At 40.8% G+C, this 23965-nt stretch overlaps 1 protein-coding gene and 1 long non-coding RNA gene across 3 annotated transcripts in view; one reads left to right on the top strand and one right to left on the bottom strand.

The window, feature by feature from the left end:
- LOC126923718 (uncharacterized) overlaps nt 1-23965 on the top strand; it is a 231713-nt gene that overhangs the window by 76648 nt on the left and 131100 nt on the right. The gene's annotated exons all lie outside the window — the stretch shown is intronic.
- LOC126923697 (trichohyalin) overlaps nt 1-23965 on the bottom strand; it is a 163206-nt gene that overhangs the window by 70940 nt on the left and 68301 nt on the right. The gene's annotated exons all lie outside the window — the stretch shown is intronic.

The raw sequence follows: 23965 nt of genomic DNA on the forward strand, positions 1-23965 counted from the left end.
TTGAATGCTTATAAAAAAATCTATGCCTACGTAGAAACTCGTCACAGATCGAGGGTGGCGAATATACATGCAAATCGACATCGCGCGAGAGTGAATGATATCGAAAGAATTTTGAATTCGATGGAAACATAAAAACTATCGATGCGCGAATGCTTCTATTGCAAAGTGACGTCATGATTGGTACGGCAGTGCTTTTATGACTCGCGCCATCCTAAAATAAATTTTTCAACTTCGTATAGCTATCATCGAGGTTTCACGATTTTCGACGCGGAAAGCTGAAATACGTAGCTTTTCCAGCGGGCATCGTTTATCATCACGCGATGTTTGTACCGTGTTGATTAGAAAGCGAGAATAACGAACGAGCTATAACATCCCTCAGGATCTTCTAAATTACTTGTTAGTGTGTTTATCGTAGCCTACCAGGAGTCGTTCATAGAATGGACGAAACATTGGTTAGTGGTGTTCGCAAGATTAATGCAGATTAATGGAAATCTTCGATACTGAAAAGTTTTCCTATTACTTGGCTAATTGTCTCTAGTTTCTCCTGGTAACATCCAACTTCTCGTGTCCCGAGTATCTCTTGGATCATTAAGTCTATCTACTTCCGCAATAAAAAGTGATCGATAGCGTTTTAGTCGTGGTATATTTATAAATAGAGTCATATTATGGTGGGTTTTAAATATTACAATTTAGTACATGAAAGGTGGAGATGTATTCTTGCACTTAAAATCCATCCATCAAACAAATGCTTTTCACTCATACCAGAGGCCCTACCATGTTCCGGTTATTTTGCAATATTTACAGTTTTTCTGCCTAGACAAAGAGCTTCCGTTTCAAGAAAAAACATGAAGAGCACTAGCGTATGAACAAGATATCAAACAGGAAGAGTAAACAAGAAGGGGAAAGCTTTTTCTGCTTTTTAGCTAACGTTAGTTTACGCTTAGTTATCGTGAGATGCACTAGTATTGCCGAGAATATCGTGTCTCGTATTAATTATGAAAAGAATATGCAACTCCGAAAACCTACGAAATAAGATAAATCTAACATTTTTTTTGTCACCTGCAAGTATTTGACAAAGAATCAAAATTTTTACAGGTGACTTTAAACAACATCTTAGCTCTGTATTGATATGTTTTTATTACATAAAATTACAAAGTAGCTGAGTGATAAGATATTATCTAATTTCATATCCGATGCAACTTTGTTTGCTTGCAACCAGCGGCAAACGTGGCTGGATTGTAAAAAATAAAACATGTTTATATTTAAGGAACTTATACAAAAATAGATCATCTTCAACGCAAGGTAAGATTTTTACATAATTTTGAAACATAAGAGAATGGCGATTTGGTAAGGGCAAAATTTTATTTTTCACTGAGAAGAATCAACTTTAAACACTTAGAAAAATTCAACGGGCTGAGATATAAGAAAAAATCATACGCGATGTTGTAGACAGTCTTATGGAGAATAATGTGCAATAATTTCAAGTTAATCGGATGAAGGGTTTCGGAGATCTACCGGATGCAAGGTCGAAAAACATAGTTTCAAGAAAAACGCGTTTAAAGTTTTAAGTTAATCTGTCTGTAAGATAAAAGAATCCACTAGTGTTCAGTTTTATAGCTGCACCGTACTATCAGACGACATGGTTGCATACCCCCTTAATTTACTTATCGTAGAAGGAAACGATAAAATTCACAATATCATACTTTCTACATATTTCAAATATTTCGTGTTCTATGCAACTTGTAACGAGTCTCGTTTAACAGTGGAACGCAATTTGCTAAATGGTAACGAGCTGAACTAAACTAATTACATTTCAACTGTAATTCTATATCAAGATACGAGGGAATTTAATCAAATTCGTTCTGTTAATGATAAGGTTAGTTACACTACCGTTGAATGTTTTTTCCACCGCTATTCCATCAGGTTAATTAAAAGAGCACCAATTTTTCCCAGCTAGGCAGGTCTAACTTTACCAACCTCCTGTCACAATTTCAGCCCTATACACAACTCTTCTCCGAGTCTATTACTTTTCCAAGAGTCTACGTAGAAAGTTTCGACCGATATGCTACGTCTTTCAGAAACGTGTACGATCTTAAGTAATTTCCATCGGTTCGACGAAACCAGACAGAGGAGGAGCCATGAAACATTGCATCCTCTGACTGACATTAAATTTAAACCGATTTCTCTCGCCGGCCCGAATATTCTACAATATTTACAGTCTCGTGCACCGCCCCAAAGGAAGATACCTCAAATAACAGCAGTAAAAATGAACGAGCTTGTGCGAAGAAAACGCTGGAAGCTTTCTGTCCGCGAGAGACGGAGAGAAAATATCGGAACCCTTACGAGGATGCATGAGTCAGTTATTCGCGCGTAGTCGTGACTCGAACACGCCGGATGGTGCAACTCGCTTGGATGGGGCGGCTGCCTTTAATATAAGGGTCGCGATGCCACGGCGCGAGGGCAACAACGACGAAGGCAACGACGACGAGGACGAAGACCTCGATGTCGATGGTAGGGGATGGATGCCGCTACGTCGGGAAATGCTACGAGGCATTGAGGGGAGAGGCCGAGTAACCTACGAATTCCAGCTACCCTCCTTCCGGCTGACGATAAGCCACGCCACTCGCTTAAGCGTATCATGTGCAATAACACACACGACAGCACCTTTTCTTCGTTTCCGTTTCTTGGAACCCGATATTACCGTAAAATCAGCGTCCATTTTTGCTGCAATTGGTTTAATGGCTCGGATGCTCGGAGGGTTGCTCTCCATTTGAATCCCCGAAACGCGCATGTCGAATACGAGACGAAGTTGAAAATTTTGTTCTTTAACATTCTCACGCTATATTATTAGACTATCGCAAGGAGAAGTATACGATGGGGGTATATCCTCGTTGATTTTCTGATATTAATGTCGCTTCACGGATAAGCGGGAAGAAATAATCGAAAATGAGAACAACCTGGTAGATCCAAAGATGCAAATCTATTGTGAAAGTAGCTGGCAATAGACGAAGTTTTATGGGAGCCAAAGATATAATTATAACTGTTGAATTCTTCCATCGTGGTTTTCGTTTGTTATACGAATGAATCTGTTGAGATAAATACATGGAACGCAGACGTAGAAAATTATTCTTGAACCGGGGAGTAAATTTCGACGCCGAATATAAAGTAGATTAGTCGTAGGGAAACTGTTTTCCTAGGAGGCTGACGAATCTCAAGAGGTGTCGGTTAATTGACATCCTCGCCGAGTGCCTCTGTCATTTATTCTTCTTCGGTAAAACATCGTCTACCCTTTGTCGCGGCGTGATTGTCTCCGGTGATTACGGTTTCGGGGGTTGTTTGCATTTAGGAAGCCATCAACGCTTAATCGCATTCCTTCTCGCCTCGGGAGATTGGAACTTTCGGGGAGAGCCACTCTCGTAACTTGCTGCATTTACATCGTATCCACGTACAAGCTAAATAGGCTTTTCTATGGAAAAAAGCCTGCCGCTGCGCTATAAAAATCTCGCCACTGAGAGGCTCGGATAAAAGCTCGCTGAGTGGTGAAGCAAACCATGAAAAGCAACGATCGATTTTACATACCATTAAATCACTCTGCGCGAGAGAAATCGCAATTTGGATTTCAAAAATGAAGATTAGCCGACCGTTGGAAAATTCGATGCGACGCTGAGAGAAAGTCAAGATCAAAGCTGTTACGGGAAAGGAACTTCTCTCGCCTTTCGTAATCAATGGATTGCAAGGAAGAAAATCGTTCGTTGGTCAATGGTATGCGAAGTTAATCAGGAATTTCGAAGGGAAACCGAACGTTAATTGAAACGTGTCTGACGCGAGCAGAGCCGCGATCCGGCACTCGAAACTTTTCACGGAAGAAGAGAAAATTCGATAAACCACAATGGCAAAACTCGTCAAGGGACCATTTTCGTTCCGCGCCACGTAACTTCCTTTAAAGCCTGCCGTGTACTCTTGCATCAACCGAGGGTCCATAAAAGAAGGAGAAAGGGGTGAAAGAAAGAGGTGGTTGGGGCGTCGCGAAAAACTTTGGTCGTGTTAAAACGAGCCCTCCGCCGCGCATAATTAAGACCAATTAATATTCGGCTCTCGTGCTCTCTCCGCCCTGTCGCCACTTCCGGGAGTTGCATGCCGGCAGAGAACGTTACTTGTACTCTTCGTCGATGCCGCAATGACTCGAAATCGGATATGAATAAATTACGCTAAGTACGACCGACGGCAAGCATTCTTTCGATTCGGAACTTTTACAACAAAGGAGACGAGGAAAACGCCAGGGATCAGTTTAATAACGTCCTCGTCTTTTGTTAAACCATTCGCTTCTATCGAATGGAATTACGTTTTAATAACGATCGAGCAGATTTGGTTATCGTCGCTTTAAACTGAATACGCGAATTTAATTCTTTTAAAAAAGGGACAAGAGGCATCACAGGATGTCTGGATTCTCACGAGACAAAATCCGAAGCGTAGTATCGGAAAATCCTAAATCATCCCCTATTTCGATCCAGTTTCCCTTCGTATCTCCCTTTCTGATTCTTATTTGTCTGTTCGACGATATCGTGGTGGTACGTTTAGCCAGCGATAGGACGATATTATATCGTTTACAAGAAACCAGTTTCCCGACTCATCTTCTCCGAAATATTTCTGATATTTCAAAGGTAAACTTGTTTCGTTCTATCCGAACTCGACTATCCACTTTGTCTTATCGTGTTGGCCGCGTTATCCAATGCCACCAGGAGCAATTTGTCCCGCGCATTTGATCCCGCGGGACAAATATTCCATATTAAGCATCGAAGGAAGACGTTTCAGCTGGATTTCACAGAAGCTTGGAAAATGAATGGAAAGGTAAATTGACTCCCGCCAGATGTGCAAGAAAATAACGGGAACTCGTGTGCTCCGATGGAAAATAGAGATAGTCGTTGCATAAGAAATTGAAAATTTTCCATTGGCAGCTTCGTCAGAATTGAATTCGTAGCCTGAAGTGCCATTCAACGATAGGAGTAGCGTTCTATGCGTGTTTCGTGCAAATTGACAAGTTCTCCATTCTGATAGCGGTTCGTTCTAGTGCATCTCGAGTTTTAATAGAAAAGTATTGAATCCAACTAAAAATCGATATTGCTTCAATTTCTATTTTACTATCGTGAAACACGAAGGTAAAAAATAAAAACAGGAGATGGATTTTTCAGTTAGTTACATCACGGCTATCACTGAACTAGGTAGTTCCAATAATATTTTTAATTTAATTAATTCTATAATTATTCAACTACATTTCGTTGAAGTAACGTTAAACGAAGAAAGCGAAAGCAAAGAAAACGATCACATTGAGAGTACCATTAAGCAATCTCCATCCATCCGAGCGAAATAGAAGATACACGATGTCAAGTACGAGATCAATTCTTTCTTTTGATTCATGCAAACCCCTCTGCTCATATCGCAGTTGCCAAAGCCGTAGGAAAAAGCCTTGTCTAACGCCATCAGTATCACGCTTACATCACGCTAACCCCGAAATGTCTGCCATTCTTTCTCCATTTCGAATCACTTTGCGCCCCCTGACCTTCCGTCACAGCGTCGAGTGTCTAGCGTCGAAGATATACGACGAAATCGTACTTTTCCACCCTCGTGCTTGCTTTCTATAGGCCCCTGTGAGCACACGCGCCGCCAGACGAACATTTTCCCCTATTATTTGCGCGTCTACTCATTGGACCCCAAGAGCTTGACAATACCGCAATTGTGCAGCTCGTAGTAATATCGTTACATTCGCATTTGCTTGCGTGCAGACTGTCGCGTAATTTCGATGAGTCATCCTCAGTGCGCTCGTTTCCTTCTTTTTATCTTGTCTGTCCTAACGAGCTCGGAATTCGACCGTAGCTTCAGCTTGTTTGACGATATATATGTAGTCACTGCTGTCGGCTGAGATTCCAATTCAAGCTTTGATAACGAAACACAGAGAAATATAATAGAACAGAATTGCGTAGTGATAGAGTGGAATCAAAAATACAGATACAATAAAATTTCGGGGAAGAAAGAGGAAGATATTGGTTACATAAGAATTTAGAATTGAGAAGAAATAGGGATGAATTTCGCATAATTTAGGAACGATTATACCACGGAAATGTTATGAATATTATTGTAGAAAAGTTATTATTAAATAGTTAAAACCGAATAACTTAGAATTTATTATAGTAAATATTACACGCGTAAAGGCGAGTGTGGTAAGATATGAAACAGTAAGCATAGAACTCTTGCGTGTATCAAATGTCACAAATTACTCCACCAAGTGTATCCGAAAAAGCCCAAGATATGCCAGAAACAAGAAAAACAGTTTGCTCATTTAGCGAAGCCTGGAAATTCCTAGCCAATCGTGGCAGATTTGCGCGGCAACCGCGGGATTTCATAATTCACCGTGCAAATCCAATAGTTCGCCGGCAAAGCTGCATTTCCGCGTGCAAAGACACGGCCCGTCGGATTTCACGGGGCTAAAACCACACCAGGAAAAACACAGGTCGTTGTTTGAAAGCGACGCGCCGTCATCGAGGAGGCGCGCGTGCGGCATCTTGTCGGTTCGCCGAGGAATTTCGCTGCTCGTGACTTGCCTCTCATCTGCTTTAAAGTCGTGTCATTCCTTTATTATTCCCGCGAAACGACATTCCCACGAGAGTATCGCGGGTTCGCGCCGCTACTCGGCGAAAAGAAAGGGAACCGGCCGCGATGAGAAGAAAACGAAGACAGAAAGACGGAGTGGAGAGCGAGGGAGGTCGGTAACATCGCCGTGGAAAATGGAAATATGAGAAGGGAAAAGAGTTTCGAGAGTCGTCGTAGTCTGAAACAGACCGTTTCGAGGGAGTTGACACAGAAGAAGGGGAAGAAGTGTGACGAAAGGGTGGGCCAGAAGAGGGCGAATCGTAAACTCTATCCTGGACAATGCGGACCGTTCCCGTGTGCTATTCTATTATTTTCGCTCGCTCGGTGAGGCTGTCAGGCTTGAAGCTTGCTTGTAGCCACGGGCGACCCTCACCTAACTGTGACACGGCAGACGCTTTTAATTTCGTTATTCCCTCGCCGAGGCCTTCGTCTTTTTGTCGGGGTCGCAATTTGTTCGTTTTGCGGCTCGACGCCGGCTGTCCCGACACGTCTCGAAGGCAATCGCGATCGACAAATCAGTTTAATCGATTCGACAAATTACGCGCCGCCTTCTTGGTGTACGCGTCAAGGCCCGGATGGAATCTCCTTCCTTGCAAGGGATTTCTTTGTCGTTGGAATTGGGAATCCGTGATTTTTTAAGAATCTTCAAAGGCAAAGAAGAAAAAGATTGAAGTAAGATGATTAAAAATCGTTCGTTTTATTCGAGGTTTAATCGATAATGTTAAAGGTAATCTTACGCAAAGTCTACGTTAATACAACGCCGCGGATACGATCAGCCAATATGTGGATAGATTCCTGGAGATCTGCTATCGGAATTGCCTTGAGTACGCTCGCCACGCCTGCTTGTACGATTGGAATCTCTCCATAGCAAGCGATTTTCACTGGAATTTTGAATCTTGGAAATAAGAAGTAATTAATGAGTGAAATTAGGTGGTTAGGCTGGCACTGATACTTGTTTTTTCACCAAAATTCAGTTGACATATTGTCACGTGTGAAAAAAGCGTAATGGATGAAGTGAAAAGAATCGAAAGTGTTCCTTCTGATGGATATTTTTAGGTCCGAAATGTGTGTCTCGTATGTAGCACACTTTTGTTTAACCTCGTGTTAAGTCAAAGGGCTTTTATGAGAAGAAAGGAGGGAGACAGGAGTAGATGTGCTTGAGTAAAACGAGCGAAAGCAAACATTTTGCGAAAGATCGGTCGAGAGCTAACCGTAGGGGCAGAAACTTGTTCTAGGCATTTAAAGAATCCTAAAATATTCCAAGATGCTAACTGCTGCCCGGAGATTGCGAAAGTTGACTTGCCATTATAAATACGCTTCACGAACTTCGCGTTATTTTTGTAACCTAATTAGTAAATTGGAAGCGTCAAGTTCGTTAAACCTAATGCATTTTAAAGAATAATCGGAAAAACGTATAGAAAGCACGAGGAGAATATTCTGGAGTCTGTGAATTAGTCAGGAAATATCACGAGGACGTTGAAAAATACCTGGTGGAACTCGAACGTCTTCAATTTGCTCGGATTCGACTTTGCTGCTGCAAATTCATCGGCTCGCATAATCGTGTCTGCGAAGGGAAGCAGCCCGTGAAGCTGACTGCCATTGAAAGTCGCTTTAAATTCACTAAGAGGACGAAGAATCAAAATCGTTTTCCCGTCAAATTCCCTCGCGATATTCGACGTTAAACCACTCGATTCCTTCGGCGAGCGTTTCTTAATCGCTCAAGGGTCTGCGTGGCAGAGGAATAAAAACAGGGGTAAAAAGAAAAAAAAGATCGACGCGTCTAGAACTAACGGGAAAATCGAAAGAGAAACGGCTAAGATCTCGAAATCGTCAGGCATAATATTTAAGGATTATTCCGTCTCGAATAATTCTCGAGGAACGAGCTGGTATTGTTCCGATCCATTAATATCATTCGACCAGCAAATTGGATTATAGGAGATCCCTTTAAAGGGACGTCGCACCACCCTCTGTCGCGATATTTTTCATGCTTTCGATGGACACCCACGGAATACTAAGGAATTTTCATGATAAACGATCGTTGAGAGAATATTCATTATTCGATATTATTGATTAAGAACGTTTACAATACAATAATATGTAATCTTTCCGATTTTTTGCATCGAATTCTTATGATTTACCGATAAAAATATTTTCGAGATTTTAATTTCGTGCCCTGGCACTTTGTCAAAAGGGTAAATTACGATGAAAGTTGACGAGGAAGGGACACGGAAGGATACGCGTCTGACAGGTTAATAACTTCTTTGTGAAAAGACACGGTTCATGATACTAGCAGTGACTCAAAGAAGACTTTAATACTCAATCTTGTAAAGAGTGAAGTAATACTCGAACAAAGGGAGGGAAAGGTGGAAGAAATGTTAAATAACGGGAGTACGTTTTAATTATTATTTTTCATGCGATAATTAATCGAAGGATAATTTTCATCCAGTGGAGATTGCATTTCTTTGTAACCTACGAAACACCGATGAATGTTTGCATGAAAATATAATTGCAGCCTGCTAAGCGACCCTCAAGCGCAACGTTCAATTTACTTAACATCATTTAGCCAGTACGTGACAAAGGGCATCACGGCGACAGAACAGACTTAATAAGAGAGACACGGGTGACGGGAGGAGAACGACAATTACTCGAGTTAAACAAATTTTCATGTCATTGAATGAACAAAGGACCGGAGATACCTTCCGTCGCTTTATCATAATGCAGTCGAGCACTCGAGGCCTCTACCCCTCCGCTCACAGAAAAACAACGTAAAGCGTCGCTAAAAAGAACCGACGCGTTTAATAAATATGCGGGTAGAAGAAATTGTTGCTCGCGATAAATGAACAAAGGATCTTGTCGCAAGTTTCCGCGTCGTTCGAGCGAGCCATTGTCGCGGGGCGGCTTGTTTCCTCCGTGTTTCTGATAAATCGGAATAATAAAAATGAGAGTGGCATTGCGCCGCGTTGAAGCCACGCTCGGTTTAATTTCAAGACATAAAAGGAGACTGTAGCGTTCGTCGATTGTTATTCAATCACATAGTAAGCTATGTATTTTCATGAACATGATAATGTGATGGAAGCGCGGCATAATGACGGAAAGAATGAAACGAGAAACCAGTTTAATTGCTTCCGTTATTCGCCAGCAAGCGCTTAAATGAATAACTAATTAACATCTAATTGCGCGTCACACCTTTTTCTCGGTCAAGATGTAGAAAAAGTTTCAAGGGAAAGAGCAGTGAAATACCTGAATCCTGTAATTAAATGTTAATTTGCCGGGCGTTCGTTGCTCCTTCGTTCAATTAAACGTACCCGGTATCCTCAATGTATCAATTAACAGGAACAGGGGGCCCGACGACGTACTGCAAATAGACGCAAACGAAATCGATCTACATTGACAGAGGCTGCGCAAATGAAAATAGCATTTCTTTCTTCTTGCCTCTGCAATCCGAATAGGGAAGCAACGTGGTGCTCGTTTAACGATCCAGTTCACAAAGGAAGCAATTTCAAAGTGAAACTTAAAATTGTTCCAATAATTAACCATCTATTGCCAGGAAAAAGGAGCACGAAATCTGACAGATTTTTTATCGGCAAGGGCCAGCATCTTTGAAAAAAATTTTTAATTAAAAGCTGTCGATATCCAGAAGCCTCGAGATACAATTAAATCGCATGTAATTTCGTATGCAGCTCATAGATAATTTTAATCGATAATTTTAATTAACTGGTGCAATTTGATCTCGAGAGGAAATTGAGAACATCCCTGGTCATTCTTCGTAACAATGGAACACCGCTGCGCTGCACCGGTAAGAAATAATACACCCACGGCTAAAATAGCTCTTTATATCGAGAGAGAACTGTCAAACGGGATGAAAAGGTGGAAGTCCTTTCTTCGGTGACCGTGGATGAAACCCTGATATCATACGAATCTCTCTCCTATCCCAGCGATGAAAAAGGCTACTTCGAAGTGTTCACCAACCGAAAATAATTGAATCTTCGCTACTTATTGGTTACTCGGAAACCTTTTGTGGGGACGTGCTTCCGTCTCTCCATTTCTACCGCCGTGTATTCGATTCCGTCAGACAGCGGACAAACACTCGAACGAGTAGAACGGATAAGCGTTGAGTATTGCCGCATGAAAGCGACAGAAAGGGAATCTTCACTGTTAAACGAACCAAAATTATTCTTTTACCGAACACCAGTCGTTCAATAAGCCGGGTTCTTCGTTGAAAGAACTAAGTTTATAGCGAATTCGATTCGTAATATATTTACTCCGGGTTATTGGTAGAAAAGAGAAAGAAAAAAGGAAACGATAAAAATAAAAGCTTTCACACGCATTAGGTTTTAGAACGAAGCTGTTGAAAACGGAAAGTACGATTGGGGTTGAGAAAAAAAAAAGAAAAAAAAGAAAGAAAAATGGGAGGGAAAAAGGGATAATGGAAGAAGGTACTAAACATTTTCCTCACCTACATGACCGAAAAGGTGGAATTATTCAGGCTCTTTAACTCTCTTCAGAACCGTGCATAATAGAATCTATAATGGCGCATCTCGGCATCCCTTTGGACGTTTTTGAATCTTTTAAAGCGACTGATTGCTTTTACATTTCACCCTCGTACGTTCACCCTACCATTCGGATAAATACTTCGTCGAAAGCGGTAGCTGACACTTCCCTTTCTCTCTCTTTTTTTACTCATAGAGGGCGGGGAGATGTCATGAGGAAATCGGAGAAAATTCAGACCTTCGACGGGATTCGGAAAAGGATAAAAGTGTTTTTAGGAAATCCTTCGCTCACTGTCGAGATTTTGCCAGCTTTCCGATATTTTATGCTCTTTATTCCATCTTAAGAAAAAAGGAAATCACTGGTATACGATAAATATAAGAAATAAAAAATCCAAACGAACCAGCTTCAAGTTCTCGCTTTCTTCTTGCTTGAAGAATATTTTGCCAAAAATATTGAACAGGGAATCCTGTAAATTACTGATATCACTAATGAATATCAGATATTTAAATGATTTTATCAAGCTCATAATTTCTGAATTCCTAATTGAACCACTATTCCTTTTACTTTAGACGCGCTGCTCTCTTGTTTCTGTTCACCATTCCGCAGTTTCTACAAGCCTTGGGCAAATACTTCTGCAGGGACAATAGTCGATATCTCATTCTCTTCTGGGATGTAAAGTGACACGAGAAGGTAGTTCGTTACCAGAAGAAAATCGCTCCTAATTATATTTACTCTACCTAGCCATTTCCTCGGGTGCGGCGAGTAAACGTGCCAGATGAAAGGAAAACGGCATTAATTCATTCGCTCAGTTTTGGAATAAAATAAAATCAAATAAGACGATTAGATGCGTTAAATGTAGTAACAATGGGCATTGGGCTTATTATGTATCTTAAAATGCCAATTTTAAAAGGAGATATAGTAACAGACTCTGTTCTAGTCGTTTTAATTATGCTGCATCGTTCAATAGAAAGAAATTTAATAATAATTAGTTTCATTTGAGTTAGTTAAATTTAATAATAATAAATATTGTGTAACGTGAGTAATTACACGCCTCACACGTAATGTTTATTTCGTATATGTTAAATCTTTTTCAAGCTAACTGTAATGTATCGTATTTATGATGACTTTAAATAACAGAATGCAAGTGAAACGATCTTTTCATTTCCTTGAAGGAAATAATGCAACAGGTTGACGCTTTGTTTCTTGCGTTCTGTATCTTGCAACGATAATTTTTACCGTCTTTATTTTTCTTACCACGTTATCGCCAATTAGCATCCAATTTAATAACTTGTTTGAAATTTCTTTGGTTAAATATACATGATAAGAGGCTAGATCGGAAGATAGTAAATTTATTCATACAAACGTACACTTCGCTTTTCCTACGCCATGAAAAATATAATTCAATTTTATGAAACACTGTTTGATTTAAGTCTACGCTGCGCTTCGTTGAAGAATGTTGCTTCTTAGGAGGTCTAATTAAAATCCGATCGAATAATCTTCCTTCGAGCCTTAAGGAGTTCTTAATGTGAATTGCAAACAAGAACGATGAGGAGAGAGTTCAAATATTCTTTTAATTTATCATCTTACGGTAATTTTCTGAACTTTTACCAGGCTACATACCCGTTATTTTTATCTTAAAGTAAAACATCTAAAAATTCCGAATAATCGTCAGGATAATATGCACAGGAACTTTCACCGATCTCTACTTTCCTTGCTCGATTTATCAGCGTTAAATTACTACTTCGGAGGAATGACAAGAAAGGGTATTAACCTATTCACACGAGCAACCATTTAAAAGCCAATTGAGAGTAATAAGATGAGCACAGTTTAGAACGCTTTCAAACTGTTTTGTAAGGTTTCTCTCGTTAAGAATTCTTTGCTATTAATTCAATTTTACAAGAAATTTTGTTCAAAGTTGCAACACTAGCTTAGTTTATACATAGATAAAAACGATATCCGTTGTATATCAAACCACTTTGAATCTTCGTGAAAGATTATTTTCCGTAACGAGACAAAGTAAAAATTATAGATACATCGTTTTCTTAAGTCGTTAGGTTACAATTTGTCAAAAATGAATAAACGAGGTCACGAACCTGTAATCCACCTCAACATAGAGCAACTACTAGCAGTGAAAGTAATAGATTTCGGGGTAAAAAGTTGTACCAATTCCCACTAGAGTTGCCCATTTATCGCCAGGAAGGGTCAATTTCTATCATTGGGCAGTTACGATTGGCAAATGTACCTTTCATGCAACACCATCAAAGAGTCAATGTAGCACAACAGTTTAGGAATCTGCCTCAATTTCAGTTAATCGCGAATACCTTACATATTCGTATCCACATATATCATCATCCCCATCGCGCATACCGGGTGTGCTAATGGAACTATTACGGAAACCGATTCCACGCACGTCCGTACATCGATCACATCCAACTAATCACGATATCTCGGCCTGGTGACGATTCTAATTAACTCTGTGAAAGCTGTAGACCTCTGAAACGTTGCGCTTTATACCAGTTATCGAATATCTTCGATATTTCCAAGATTTTGTTCCGTTCGTTTTCGACAATTCGGAACATTCAGAACTACATTTTTTCCGGCGTAAAGGTAGATACGAATGCAGTTTCATTCAAGTGTACGAAAGTTAGCTAATAGCTTTTAGAAACTCACGTTTCGTCCAGGTTTTCTGCAATAATATTATCTCAAGACGTGCGCATTTTAAAAATCAACAGTATTCTAATGGTCAAGTTCTATCGAGCGGTGTTTTCTATGCAAATAACGTATTTGGTAAGCTGATGTACCGATCGACGAAGAAGCACGACTTTGAAGAACAATGTCAAGAATATGCGAATTTTGTAATTTGTTTGAATGAAAATATTCTTCCACAAAGCGTTTCTACACGGTTTGCGATATATATAAAATTATCGTTTCGGTTACATAATTATTGAAATATCTTTTTGATAAAGAGTTGTCGAGCTTTTCAAATTTCTCGTTACATGTAATTTCGCTGTGCTATTTTTAAAGCGTCTGTCCCATTTAAGAGAAAAAAAGTAAAACCGAACGATAAAACCATTCCATCATCAAAACTGGGGCACGTTCGTGGAATAACGTATACTTGTATTTCCACCGATTTCTAGAAAATGAACGCCATTGAACCGCGAACCACAGAACGTGAAAAGCATTCGAACGTAGATGATGATGACCTCGAACAAGGTATCTCGATAAGTGATTACCAGCGATCATCTTTTCTTCCGACTCATTCTCTCGTTCTACTCTCGACGAATTTTTTCCACCGATTCTTTTCAATGAAACTCTCAAAAACACTTATCAGACTCGGCGTCTGTGGGATTTCCCTTATTACGCCCTCGTACCGCAGAACAAATGAGATTTATCATAAGCAGCCGACCTCGTGGATAAATCCTAGCCAACCCCCTGTGAAGCGGAAGAGAAGAATAAAGATAGAAAGGGTGGGTATAAAGAAAGTACAAGGTATAACAACGAGGAAGATGGGCGAAAGGGGGAAAAAGTCGACCAGAGAAAGACAGTTGGATGGGTATGGCAACCGTAGAATGTAATTTGAAAAGTTTTCTCGTTAAATTGCGCAAAACGCACGCGGTACGCGGCCACGGGACAGCGGGTCGTCCAGGAACAGGGACAAAGTGGACGACCAGCGTCGGGGACAATGACGAGCGCGCCAACTGATTTTAATTATGGAATCCGCGTAGGTAAAACGCTCAATTTTCCCATCATTCCGCTGCCTTTGGCCCTCTTTTTCGGTTCCACCTGGTCCTGCAATTTCAATCGAACCCACTCACACCAGCTCGCGTCCCTCTGCCACCCTGCTGCAGTCGCCACCCTCCCTCCTCGTTCTATCTCTGTCTCTTTCACCCTGCGCGATCGATTTCCACTCGACTCCAGGAAAATATCGACGAATGTCGAATTACGATTCGTCCGTGTTCGTCGAATAACAAATAAAACGCCCGTGTACTTTTTTCCGATCTTCCGTAACGTAACAGCAGGAGGGTAAAAATGGCCAATGATTGTCGAGATGTCGGCATGATCGGTATTATGTCCTTCAATATCACCGTTGAAATTATATTATTATTGCATTATACGTGTTTCGACGAGTGAGAAATGCAATTTTCAAGCCGAACGCATTGTCAGCAGAGTTTTTCGATTTTCATTCGAGGCACGCACAGGAAGGAGATTCGAAAATTGACTGAACGATGGATAAAAATCGAAAAAAAGCAATAAATGTACATTAAAACCTGCGAAACTGCATGTTGTCCTTCGAAAGAACTTCCTTGCTGGTGCAGTAAATTTTTCTAAAAAAAGAACCTACCATACTCTGTTTCCCTTTGTTCCTGCCTCGTCCACCGTTAATTATCCGTCTAACCAAACAATTTCTGGGAGCCTTTCGCTAAAAGGCGAGAGAAAACAGACCATCGTCCTCCAATTATCAGAAGCACGAGCCGATCTTCTTTCAGTGGGGTGAAAAGAACGAAAGAATACACTTATCGCCGCAATTGGTCTACCAGTGTAAGTGTGAAACCATTTAGTTTGGCGAATGAATCCAAAGTAACCGCCATCCCAAATTGCTAGCCTACGTTTTCTCCCTTCCTATGCACGGCGGAGGCCAACGACAAAAAAGCACGTGCAACGCGTAAAACGGCCAGCCGGAAAATCGGAACGCAGGGGAGAAACGGTATACCGCGTAGAGAAGAGGAAACGTCCGTGCTGGACAAAGGTGAACGGGCAAAGAAAGAGACCGCGCCTAGGGCAGCAAGAAAGATAGAAAGGTCGGTTTCGCTGTTTTACGGGCCGTAGTAATTACGGTTTCGGTGTTTTCCGGTGTTAACAGTTGTATCTGGCCCTGACATCTACCTGGTCCCTCCATTTTCCACCCTCCTTGCGACTGGCCTCGCAGCCGACGCAATTTTCCAATTCGGGAATAACCCTCACCAGCCGGGTCCTCCCTGCTTATTGTCTTCGTTTTTCTCTACCCTCGTGTCCGCCAGTTTTTCACCGGATAAATACGTCCCAACCGCGAACTTGCGTTCCAAATTCCAGGACTGGAATTTCGCTCTCGATGATGCGTACGCATAATATCTCTAAGTCCATCGGGAAACGTTGCTTCGTTCTCACACGTTGGTTACTATTTGCGAGAATACGTAATGTTGAAAGTTGAGTCAGGCAATGAGATAACGATGATAATAACAGATGGGGAATTCAAATGACTGGAGAAAGTTCGGTTTTGTAAATTTAAAGACGAAAGTCTGAAGAGAAGGTAGTGCGAGTGTAGATTAGAAACTTGAGACTTTCAGGGCCCAGTATCTCGCAGTTTTAAAGAAAATACCCCAATACTTTGCAAGGGTTTTAGCGAGCTTCATCAAGGGTCAAATATCACTCTGATACGTGCTTTTCAAAGTATCCCATCGTTTCGCAGGCATCGCAGCTACCTTCGTCAGGGATCGAATGACACTGTGGTACTCATTGTTACACGTTGTTACACATTGGTATACATCGCTGATGCTCAGGCCAGTTCCTTTTTTTAAAGGAACATCCAAAGCATCGTACCTAGCTTTATCAGAGATTGAACGATGTACTGATACCGAATATCAGTGATACTAGTTTCGATTATCAATTTATTATTCTGTGCGCGTCATACTTAAATACGCCAAGTATGTAGTGGATGATATCGTTTATATTCGGACGACGTTATTATTGCGATGATATGGTCTTCATGGTAGGTTTTCAATTTTGTGTGGACTACGCGAGAATATCGCGTATCGAACGATAAAATATCTCGACTCAAACATCCACGGCGAAGAGAGCGTTTCACCCTCCGCGAGGAAAGTCTTTCACGCTTTCGATGCAAGAGTGTTAAGGGTCGCACGAGTACATCGTTAGAACGTTAATTGCCATTCGGCGTGCACACCGGTATTGTGCGACGGTGTTTCAGACTTTTAACAGCGTTCTTTCTCGTTACGATAATGGCGGTGTAAGTAAGAAGAAGGGTACAGGTTTAGAGTGTTTTTGTGGAAATTCACGGTGCCATTTGCCTTCGCGTAGAAGTCGGAGTTAAAACAGTACGATACGCTGTAACTTACATTCAACGAAATTCTTTTATCACCTTGACTAATGAAACATGCCATTCTTTTTATACATTAGCCCGGTAAAAACTTTCAGACATATTCAATTTCAACCGGCGCGAAAGCTACGAGTTCTCGTCTCACCTGCAAATTTAAGAATAATAAGGCGAGAAAAATAAAAAAAGAAGGAGGATAAAAATATGTAGCGAATTAATTTGTAACTCTGCTTGCAACTAACTAACGACCCTCGTCGTCAACGTGTTCCCCGTAACGTTAAAAAAATTTGTGAAATTTGTCGAGCACGAGACGGATCTTCGAAAAACGTTCCATTCGCAGACGGATCATTCAAAGAATTTAATTACCTCGTTAAACGCATATCATCCGCGCGTATACCCATGACCGAATTATAGCGACGTGTAACTGCAGGCGGAAAAAATTTCGCAATAAGTGGCGTCGTTGCGAATAGACTGACTAGCAGGATCAGAGGATGATCCAAGTTGGGTGAGTGGATTCGAGGGCCAATAGCAGGAGGGCCCTCAAAGTAGCTCAACGACTCGTTATAAATTGTCGTCGATTGCTCCACCTTGAATTCTACAGAAACGACGACGTAATGGCGTGGAGGAGATCGTCGGGAGAATGGGGATACCTCTATCGGGAAGTTCCTTCCGACTGGTAAAGGAAGGAATGGAACGAATTAATTCCGTAAGGACGAAAACTCGAGAACAAAGACGAGATGCAGGATTCAAAGGACGCAATTGGATTCGAAAGCCCGATGCGAGCAAGGGACGCGCTTACACAGGGCTATCTCTTTACTACACTGCTGATACAGTGGCCAACTTGTCCTATCCTACGCCGCCATCCTTTTTTTGTTACTTGCTTCTGCCCGGGACAGCCGCGAGAGTGTGCGAAAATTGCAGCGAAAGCTGGCGAAATCGATAAGCTTTTTCTGCACGTGCAAGTGATTTTCTTGCGTGGCAAATTTGTCTGTGAATTCACGCATTTTAGGAATTGATTGAACCGAGTGAAAAAACTTTGACTGCTACGTTATACGGTGCGCCTGAATAACATGTACAAGCGGACACGAGGTAATTCCTTGTGAAAAAATATGAACAAGACATGGAATAAAATTTGTTCATTTAAGGTTTAATTTTCGAGAAAATCGAATTTGAGAATTTATCCAACATACTTGAACATGGTTAAAAGTACGGACTAGACAGGAATAAATAATCGGCAGGAGGTTATTTTTTTCTAATTATTATATATTATTCTAATTTTATTCCATATTTTGTTTTTATTTTTCATAAAAAATCACCTCATACCCATCTGTACACGTTACTCGGCCGCATCCTGTATATTTATAAAATCGACGTAATAGGTTTTCGCTCTTTTCTTTAAAGAAACTGGCTTGTTTTAACGCGATAGATTTCGATCAAGATCAGCGTCAGTGACTTTTTTATAGCCTTTCGATTTTTCATTATTCGTACGATTAGAATGATCTACGTCAAGCGAGTAAAAGAAACCCTTCGTGTTAATGAACTGACTTTCCGAACAATTACTATCGAATTAATGTAACAGCATTTCGTAGCAACATCCCATAGAGAATACACAACTTTTCCATCCAATCCAATATAAACTTGCAAATTCCTGAATCATTATTATACAATGTTTCCGGTGCATCGTACAATACGATGATTCACGGCGAACTGTTTAAAATTTATCGAAAGGCTTTTCTTGCGCTGTTTAAATAGCAGGAAGGCAAACAATTTGTCAATCGTTTCTTGCGAGTCTGCGAGGAACGAGGCCTGCGTAGACCGCTTTCGACAAAGTGCTCTCTAATTACTGTTCTCCGCTGAAATATCGCCGATCGCAAGAAGTACCTAATGATTTCCACGACTGCAAGGCCACAGGAAAGGAGGGCAGATCGAATTCACTGCGAGGGAACAAAAAAAAAAAAAAAAAAAAAAAAATCGCCACAGATCAAAGAACTTAATTGGATTTGCGAGGAATCGACTATGTTTGAACGAATGAAATGAATCCCGCTTCTCAAAGCGTTCGCTCGCGATGAGCGTACGTCCGCGCGGTATTTCGCGCGTCTGGAGAATTTCGGGAATCGCTATTAAGAATTTGCGAAACGAGGTTGGAAACTGCGAAGCGGTTGCTCCATATTTCGCATAATTTATCGCAATCTCGCGTAGTGCGTTTCAAATAAAGAACCGAGTTAGGAAACTGTGAAAGGGAGAAGCGACGAAAATTCTTCTAGCGAGTTGCAACAAACTCTTCCTGCATCAATGTTGTATACTTACGTACCTGATTATTTTTGTAATATATTTACACTCGCCCGCGAAAATATTTAAATGTTCGTATACACATTTTATGAATATGTCATGTATGTCAGATTTCCACATTTTTGAACTGCATTAGCACTGTTACGTATATGAGCGACACAATTAAGAAAACTATCTTTTTAAATTTAAGATAGAAAATTCTTAATATTTCTACCACTTATAGACGACAAAATGTTTCCCTTTTACGACTTACGTAATAATAAATTTCGGAGTTCCTTCGAATTTCTGATAAAAATTTTATTGAAACGAAGAGAAAGGATTTGATTTCTTTTTTCTAATTCGATGATATTTGTCTGGTTGAAATATCAAATGAAAAGTTTCGAAAATGCCAGCTGAAAGTTTCTTGGGTTTTCTTATTCCTCACGAATTACGCGGTTCGAGAGAATTTCGTGAATTGCGATTAATAGTTTGCGAAACAAGGTTACGAGCTGCCAACTACCTAACGTACGCTTTGCATAATTCATTGCGTTTTCGCAATGTCGTGTTCACGAGGCCGATTAACCGGAGACGTAATTTATGTCAGAATCGCGTTTTCATTCGCTTCTACATTCTTAACAGTCGTTTGTATTCCGGAGTTTCCATGAATTAAACTTCACTCGTTAAATTCCTGAATTTTATCGTGGGATAATCTTGACAAAACTCAATTTTTCTTTTTTATTTTTATTTTGGTATCCCCGACAATAGAAAAATTATAGACGAAAATTTGACTTATCTCTTTTTCATTGGTACAATATTATACATATATCCTAGATGTAGGTGGCATAAATTTTAGAAAAAGAGAAATTCCACGGTAGAATGTGTATTTGCAGAAGCATGACGACTGCAACGAGAATTTATTAGGTATGTTTACAGAGCAAATACGCGAGGAAAGGAAGCATTTGAGGAAGATATTTACGAGCGTACTAAGAAAGATAGAAGGTGTCGCGGATTAGTTCTAGAACCCAGAAATACGGGAGTCTGCACTTTATTGTTATGAATATACATTTGCGAATTAAAATGTAGCTTTAGAAAACCTTTTTAAAACGTGTGTGTCTCGTCTATCAAAAACCTTGCTTTCGAGCCACACAATTTTTTAAAATCCTCAGCTCCCTAAAAAATTTAATTCGTCAAAATGATGACGCAACCTTGCAGTTCATGTATTACTATAGCGCGTTAGTATTACGAATCGTAGAAATACACGTATATGTTTTATTCAGATCCACATGCGACCCTCGCTCGACAAAAATTTCACAATCTACCTTTCGATGGTCACCATAAATTTACAGGAATAAATACGCCGATATTTCTAGCTGATGCCAGCTGAATCTTGAATTCCAATCTTTCCTTTCTATCTTTCCTCTCATTGCACCCTCCTACCTATTTCTTTTTATTCTTCTTTCGCACACTCTCCACTCTTCCTGTTCCTGTCTAATCCATATTCCGGCATTAGCGTCTCCCCTTTCATTCATTTTCTCTCTTTTGTCTCATCAACACCACGCTTTAAACTCTTTCCCTTTGGTTATTCGTTCGTTTCCTTTTTCCTTCGTATTCCATTCATCGTGTCGTATTTCTCTTTCCTTTAATCTCATAGATCCGGTAGAATTCACTGCGACTATTTTTCGCCCTTGTTCCGATCTTTTTCTTCCCGGTAGCTTCCATTTTCCTAACTTTCGTGTTTCTCTCGTTCCAACGACGCCGCTTATCCTCCGTTGACATTTTCATAGCGCATATTTCGCATTTTATTTAGCTTCCCGACGATTCTCCAGTTTTTCCTTTGAAAAGTACCCGAGAGCACCATAAACACCACATAAATGTTCCTTTATCGTTTCCTGTTTTCCTCCCATATTATCTCCTTACTTTTAATTTCCTGCCATTTTTCAAGCACTTCCTCCACCCACGTTCAGATTTCCCTTTCCCATACCGTCATCGGTTCTAATTTTCTACACCGCTTCCTCGTTTACTCTACCAACGTATTTCTTTTGCCACCGTTCAATAGCGCCGTATATACTCTTCTTCGTTCATTCTTTCAACGCTATTTCCCCGGACCCCCTTCAATTCCTCTTTGTCTTCCCTTCTCCCCTCATCTAATTGTCTTCGTTTTGACCTTCATTACAGACCATTTTTCTCGCCTCTGGTCGCCTGCCGTTCTCGTACGACAATGACTCACCGCTGTCTTTATTTTTTCCTTCGCCACCCTCCATCTATCGTCAATCGACCGTTTTCCACCTATCGTCGATTCCTTCCAGACTCGTATCTCTTCATCCACGTGTCCGCGTTGACCTGTTCCACGCGTCTTGCTCCGACGTTTCTCCAACGTTGCCCCTATCTCTATTCAAATCCATTCCCATCCCATCATTCTCCGCCAATCTTCCTCGCACCCCGTCTGTCTGCGTTTCCCTTTGCTACTTGCATGCCCACACCCTCCTTTTCATCCCGTCCTTCGTTCAACCTTTCGCTTTCTCCCTCTTTGACCTCCCTTTCCCCGGAGGATCGTCCACCCCTTCGCAGGCCAGAGTGCAAGCATCACCTCCGACGGGCGCGTGATTCCACGTGTGCGCTTCCCCGTGACAAAGCCAGATTTAAGCTCCGCTTACGAGTCGGAGCTTTCCAGCTGGCTCGAACCTCGCCGGGTGTTCTATACTGCTACACGCTGCCGCTGTATAACGATTTTCCTCCTCTTCCTCCTCCTCCCTCCCCCTGACATTTCGTTATCAGCCATAATAGACTGCGTTCCGCGGAAGCAGAGCGAACACGCCGAGATTTAGAGAGACGCTCTCGGGATGTCCCCGCGAACATCGAATGACAAAAAAAAAATGGATAAAAAGAGAGAGAAAAACGAGAAAGGATAGAAACGAGGGAAAAACCACGGGAACACAATGGCCGCCCTTTGTGTCGCGTAATGTGCCCGGGACTGTATCGCCTGCTTGCCAAATATTTCCCTGTTGGATCGCTCGCGTTCGCCCAGTATCCGTCTCCCGTGACTGCGGTCTTTGAAGACATTTTGTCTTCCAATGTAACAGCACTACGTTTTTAACAGGTGATGTATCGCTTTTATGGTTTCGCGTGGAATAGTTCTATTTGAAAAAAAATACAGTTGACCTTCAAATCTGTTTGAAGCGCTTCTTGAACACACTCGAAACCGTTCAGTCTGCTTAAGGAAATCTTGTCCATATTGTACGTTCGAATCTTGAATCGAAATAATTCTTAAAAATCTACCACAATTCTTGTTAATAGTTTTAGGAACTATGAAAATTTATTCGTTGAAAAGATTCATGTCGACTTGAATAACGCACTCGTGCATCGAGGAATGTCGAATAAAATTCTAAAATATTTTTTCTCCCATAAAAATCGACTATTATATTACAACGCGAAATTCGTTAATAGTAAGAATTTTATACAATCCCAGAGATACAACGATGTTTGTTTCTTAGTAAGAGAAATGAAGTACAAGTACTTTGTACAAAGGCTTTGACGATTAAATCGACGTCGCAATGAAAGAGGAGATTGTAGGTTTACGTTGCTGGTAAACGACAGAAATAGAGTGAAAAACGCGGTACTGTTATCAGACTGAATTAACGAGCGAGAGTGAACACTTTGCGCCGTGTGCCGCTCTCAAAAGGCAACAAGTCCCGTTATGTTTTCGTGTATATTCCGACTACATCTGCGGCCAGAATTAATCTTATCCGCGATAATGCGAAAATCGAGTTTACACGATGGGCGACACACATTTTTCTCCCTCTTTGTCACCTAGAAGGGGGATTTCTTTCAAGGCCAGTAGGTTAACTCCTGAAAACGATCGATCATATCATATAATACACACCATACGATAAAACATACAAAAATAATTTCGTCGTAATCCACGTTATTGGAGGCAACGTTGATCGCAAACAGTCATTAATCCTTGGGTATAAAGAAGGGCAGTTTCTCCTCAGGAATTCGAATAAATAACATGTAAATTCATGCGATGAAAATCGATTGCGTGTATAATACTACAGGAAATACGATTCGAGTGATCATTAACGAGTGTTAAGGAATCAAAAACAGATACGAAAAGCGTTCACACGTAATAAATCTTGACATTTAAATCGCGACCTGATTCATAAATGTACTAAATTTTAAATTATTTACAAATATTTTAATCTGATCGAGAGAAATACTTTCCATGTAATCGATTTTCCTTTGAAACTTAATCCTTTCCTTTGAAACAAAATCCTTAATTTTTCTAATTTTCAAGTTAACCAATCGCGAGAGGATTTTTGATAAAAATACTTTTCTCTGAAACGATCAATGCCAAAGACAATTCAAACGGAGCCAGGCTATTAATTGAATGAATTGCCAGGGGAGGGTCCAGATGAATCCTGTTTACACATCCCACGATGAGAACCAGAGTTTGACAGAGGAAGAAAAAGGATC

The sequence above is a fragment of the Bombus affinis genome, chromosome 13 (assembly GCF_024516045.1).
Source record: "Bombus affinis isolate iyBomAffi1 chromosome 13, iyBomAffi1.2, whole genome shotgun sequence".
NCBI lineage: Eukaryota > Metazoa > Arthropoda > Insecta > Hymenoptera > Apidae > Bombus > Bombus affinis.